This window comes from Loxodonta africana, chromosome 12, assembly GCF_030014295.1.
Source record: "Loxodonta africana isolate mLoxAfr1 chromosome 12, mLoxAfr1.hap2, whole genome shotgun sequence".
Classification (NCBI taxonomy): domain Eukaryota; kingdom Metazoa; phylum Chordata; class Mammalia; order Proboscidea; family Elephantidae; genus Loxodonta; species Loxodonta africana.
Genome location: NC_087353.1, coordinates 95,620,167 through 95,626,166, shown reverse-complemented (window position 1 = coordinate 95,626,166; position 6,000 = coordinate 95,620,167). Strand labels below are relative to the sequence as shown.

Below are 6,000 nucleotides of genomic sequence, written 5' to 3'. Positions count from 1 at the left end.
TGTTGCTGGTGGTTTTCCAAGATGGTGACACTGTGCTGTGTTAGTTGGCAGGGGATCTGCAGTCCATATCTCAGCTTGTTCTCTGTTTTCCATCAGTTTCTTCTTCTATTCGGTGTTTGATCTTGTTCTTTATTCCTTCATTTGATGTTTAAGATTCCAAGATTGACATTCGTTATCTGTTTTACTTGGTTTTTTGGGTCTTTGTTGCAGGATAGCATGCATGGTGTGGCTATCTAGGGCACCATGTTGGCTCTGCCTAACAGCACAACTCTTGTTACTCGAGTCTCTTCACGTTGTTAGGTGTTATCTTCTATGGGATTAAGTTGTATAAAAGACATAGCTCTGTCCTAGCAGAGCAAAACCATTTTCATCGGTTAGGGCATGGTACTGGCTATGTTTCAGTTCCAAGGAGAAGCTAGCTTATTGTTGCTGTAGAACCAGTTGAATCAGGTGGTAGGGTGGGTAGTTGGTCATATGAGGCTTAGTTATAAAAACATCTTAACTGAGTATGCGTTTTGGAGAAAGAAGAAAGCATTTTAGTTTCCACAGGGGTTTTGTTTCCAAAAGGAATATGAAAGTCTGTGGACTGAGGGAAGGTAATTAAGTTGTCAGTAATTATCAGGTGACATTCTAATCTCTCCTTGTTTGAATGTGTTTTATGAACCACTAGGGTTGGGAATCAAAAAGGGAGATTGCACACAACACCTTTAGTATCTGCTGTAACTTGCATCTTTTTTTGTGTTTGCTGAGATGAGAAGGAGTCTTTTGTTTCAAAAACTTGTGGGAAAACTGCTGTAAGAATAACCAGGGAGATAGGAACCAGAATTTTAAAAAAATTGCTGTTTTGGTCTGAGTTTTCTCTATTTTCGTAGTGGCCCCTATCAGGGACCAGTAAGCATTGAATATTATCATTCCTCAGTAGCAGGGGGCTTTCTAATCTGTCGTCATAAAACTTATACATAATATTTTGGTGCAGTCAGTAGCTATTGAGAAGCCAGTTGCAGTCACTGGGCCTCAGTTCCTACGTTTGTAAGCTGGGGTTAATAGCAGCTGACCTATTTAACAGTGCCAAGTGAAGCCACCAAAAGGGGGAGGAAATGTATCACAGTTCTCTGGAATCCCATTCTTCCTGGAGAGGCTGCCTTCCGTGAGAAGGGCCATTCTTTGTTCAGGAAATTGCCCAACATGCTGTCTACAGCAGGGCCCTCTGAGTAGCTGGACAGGAAGCAACGCAAATTGATATCGCCCAGCCCAACCATCAGCTTCATCTCCTCCATGCCGCATCTGTCTTTCAGGGTCATCTGGCTCAGGGCCTCTTGCTGCATCAACTGTACGGGATGATGGAGTGGTCACTGCAGAGTCACAGGCAGGGAACACACCAGGGCCCCACAACATCATCCATTTCAACACATCTGACCTTTTTGGATGTCCACTCATGTAAGGCACTCTGCCAGATACTAGGAACATGACCATAACTAATACCCTGACTGTGCCCTTGAGTAGCTCAGGATCTGACAAGGAAACATACAGTGGTGCTGGAAGGTGGGCACTACGGCGATAGAAATGTGTACAGGGAAGGGGACTGTGCAGAGGAGAAAGTGGTTAAATCTGTTTGAGGTAGTTGGGGAGGCTGGACTCTGACAATGGGGGTTCTGTCTGAGCTGGGCTTTGAAAGATGAATAGGAGCCCTCAGAATACACAAAAGCCATTGAGGTTGAGGAAACTGCATGAGTTTCCTGGACTTGTTTAGAGGAATTTCAAGAATTTTGTAGTGAGAATAGCCATGGCTGACAAGGAAGGTCACAGTAGTTTTAATGCCAGCAGCTTCACTGAAATTCCTTTTTTTTAAAAAAATTTATAATGTTTATTTTTAAACAATAGCCGCGACAATGGCCTCAAACATACAGCTATTGTGAGGACGGCCCAGAACAGGACAATGTTTTGTTTTGTTATACATCAGGTCACCATGAGTCGGAGCTAACTTGAGGGCAACTAACAGCAACATTTTTAAATCCATAGGTAATATAGACAGCTAATAACTCCGTAAGATTCAGTTGGAATTTCTGATAAGAACTAATAACTAATAACCTTCCATTTTGCTGATAACACTGAATTATTTAGTTATTTATTTCCCACAAAGTATGAACTCCAGGTAAGTCAAAGTGGAGGTGTGCTTCAATGCTTTGCCTACTGCCAGGTGGGAACGCACCTAGAACTCCCCAGGCCGCGTGTGGGGCTCAGCTGGCTGTTGCACTGGCTGCCGCTTGAGTCCTACCTGCCTGCCAGCGTATAAGCCTGCCAGCAGCCTCCCTGAGTCACAGACGGTATGGGAAGGAGGCTGTGCAGTGCTGGGGGACCCAGAGGCACATCTCCAAGGAACACCCAGAGGATACACTCGGCCAAGGAAAGTGACCATGGATTTGATCCTAAGCTTTTCCATGGAGTCCTGGATTCTCCTGGCCACCAGCCTGGTGCTTCTCTACCTGTGAGTAGCTTTCCAGCTACCTCTGAGACCTTGGACTTGGGATTATTGTTGTTTCTCTGGCCACTTTTCCCCTGGCTGTTTTGAAGATAAAAAAAGAGATAGCAGAGGGGAAGTTGCTTAACTGTTGGCTGCTACAAAGCCATGACTGGTGATATTAGTCATCTTATGCAGATCCTATGAAGCTACTCTTTCTTAAACCATCCCCACCCCACCCCCAAATCCCAATTTCTGTGGCAAGAAGTGTTTAGTGACATTGTTTGTTCCTGGGGATTGACTACCACTTGAACCTACACAAATCAACAAGAATACAGCAGAGGAAGGTTTAAAAAAATTGGCCACTCTGATGGGGAATGTTTAGAGCAAAAGGGGCCTTTCACATAGCAATATGATTTTCATCTACTTTTTTTTTTTTTCCATGCCTTTCCTTGGCTTGCTGCCTTTTTAAATTTTTATCACTGACCTTCATGTCCTTTTACGGTTTTATTTTTTTGCATGTTATAAGATTAGCTGGATTTGTACAAAATATTTGGAACCTGTTCTGAATTAAACGGTAACTCTAAAGAAGAGGAAAGAAGGTGTCATTTCAACTGGCTGGGACATTTTATGGTTGCTTGTTTTAAGTTGGATAGCAACAGGAAGTTGCCTGGATTTTAGAAAGTCCCTTCTCTTTTAACCGAATACATTTGTAGGGCGTTTTGAACCATTTATACATTTCAGGCACATGTTCCTAAATTGCTTCTACGGTTCTAACCTTGTAGGACAAGCAGCTTTGCTGGAAATGGGTATCAACAACTCCTTCCTCAGCCTCACGACTTCCTCTAGTCGGTCACCTCTCAGTAACACTGGAGTGGCAAGGGCTGTCTACAGATGTAGATACAAACATCAGAAACTGTGGCTCTTCTGAGGCCTCTCTATGAAGGCATATTTGAGAAGGACCAGATCCTAAAATGGGGAGCAGAGAATATAGTAAAGGAAAAGTATAATAAACACGTCAGAGCAAAGTGTAAGAAAGACATCACTCTTGTTAACCCTCCATGATAAATTGGATGCAATTACACAAAACCATCAGGACAGAAAGGTCTTTTTCTTTTTTCTACCTAGAGTTGTCTTGTGTCATCGAGTCGATTCTGACTCATGGCAAAGCTATGCGTTAAGAGTAGAGCTGCTCCATTTGGTTTTCTTGGCTGTAATCTGTATGGAGGTAGATACCAGGTCTTTTCTTCTATGGTGCCACTGGGCAGGTTCTAATCATCGACCTTTTGGTAACAACAACCTTTTGTGCCACCCAAGGATCTCTCTTATTCGAATGGGAACCGCCCAAACCTGCAAGAGTCCACTTATGAAACAGGCACAAGGAAAGACCCTGGAAAAGTTCCAGCTTGACTCTCCTCAGATCCCAAAGTTTGGGAACCTTTATCAAGTATTCACTCTAGATTTGGTTTCAGGGTGATTTTAGCTGCTTTTCACTAAACATCAATTCTTTTTGTGGGTCTCACAGTGGAGGTGGGAAAGGAAATGATGATGAAGTGTGATTATTGCTGTTGGAGTTGTTATTGTTATTTATCACCTACATGTTATCTCCCTAACACTGGCATCTATACTACAGTCCTGGTGACCTGGTAACCTACATTATAGATATGGAACCTACTCACACACTGTTCTGAAGAAGCTCTGGATTCCTGGGCCCAAGCCTCTGCCTTTTGTGGGAACGGTCCTGGCCTACCGCAAGGTGAGTGTAGTAGCTCGCTCTTTTGCTTCTCATGGTTGCATATGCCTGCTCAGTTCTATCAATACAAATGCCCTTCCTCAGGAAAAAATTTCTAGAGCTTTCTAGAAGCTGTATATATGCTATAGAGAACATTGTCCTGGATTCCCTATAGGGCTCTATTGTCAAATATTGAGGTTTCTGCCCCAGTCTGACAGTCCAGTTCCCTGGCCTATTCAGCACAAGGCTTGATCTTCTACCATTGTGAACATTATGAAGAGGAATATCTTTCTGCCAGATGCTTCTTCCTAAGAAGGCACAGTGGTCCTTAGTGTTAAGAGAAACAAAAAAAGGGAGCCTTGGTAGTGGCTCATTAAGTTGTGTGGGCTAGATTCAAACTCTTCTGCTTCTAGCATGCATGAGTTCTGGGTTCCTTTTTTTGTTTTCTTTCCTGGATAGATTGTTTTAAAAAAATAATTTATTTTATTTTTTTGTTGTTGTTCCTCCTGGATAGATTTTGAACTTTAGATTACTAGGCACTTGAAATATTCACCATCTAGTAATTTGCTCATACTACATTCTCTCAAGAACTGCTAAACCTCCGTAGTTATTTCCATGGCTTTTTTTTACCCAGCTCTTGCTACCCATGACATCTTTTAGGGATTTGAGAGCTAGAACAAGATCTTTCTGCCTTTATTCTTTTCCATCAAAGCGTTTATGAGTGAAGATGAACAGGGAGTATCGCTGAGACAAGATGGTGGTTGTCAACTTCAGATATTTAACCACTAAAGTTTTTTTTTTTTTTAAACAAGAGCATGTTGCTGTTAGGTGCTGTTGAATCGCTTTCTACTCGTAATAATCTCATATGACAGAGTAGAACTGCCCTATGGGACACTCACTCATTTTCTCCAAGCTTTAGTTTTCTGGAGTTCCCATGGAGGTAATTATTCAGAGGGTTATGAGATTTTAGAGACATGGTATACAAAAGCAAAAACATTTCGGAAAGACAAAGAGTTACTTATTATTTATAGAAAAGGTTACATCATTCAGCATCTATAATACTTGGAGAAAATTCAAGTTATTTTAAATTCTCCATTTAGAATATCTCAGCTATTTTCCCTCTTTACTCCTAACGTATCTCTGAAGAAGAATTTCCCTTTATCTGATAGTGAAAAGATAGTGTAATAGTTTCCTAGGGCTGCCGTCACAAGTATAACAAAGTTGGTGTCCTAAAACAACAAATTTATTGCCTCACAGTTGTGGAGGCCAGAATCAAGGTGTTGACAGGGCAGTGCTCTCAGTGAAGACTCTTGGGAAAGATCTATCCTCGCCTCTTCCTAGCTCCTGGTGGTTCCTGGCAATCCTTGGCATTCCTTGATTTGTAGATGTATCACTCCCATCTCTGCCTTAGTCTTCACATGACCATATTCTCCCTGTGTTGATGTCTGTGTCACTGCTTCTCTTCTTATGAGGATGGCATTCATATTGGATGAGAGTCTACCCTGCTCCAGTATGACCTTATGTCCAGTTAACTGATAACATCTTTGTTGTCGTTAGTTGCCGTAGAGTCAGCTGCAACTCACGACGACCTAATGCATAATAGAATGGACCATTACCTGACCTTGCACCATCTGCACGGTTTTTGATATGTTTGAGTCTATTGTTGAGGTCCTGTTTCCCCAGAAGTTTACATTCACTGGTACAGAAGGCTCGGATTTCAACATATCCTTTTGGGGGACACATTGCAGTCCATAATAGAGAGTAAGCTTGATTGCAGTCTTTTTTTTTTTTTGCCCCAGAAAAAGGTTGA

The 6,000-nt window shown here is 42.1% G+C and overlaps 1 pseudogene; it reads left to right on the top strand.

Moving 5' to 3' along the window:
* Positions 1-2,414: 2,414 nt before the first annotated feature.
* The window catches only part of LOC100659365 (cytochrome P450 3A8-like), a 36,494-nt pseudogene continuing 32,908 nt past the window's right edge, over positions 2,415-6,000 (top strand).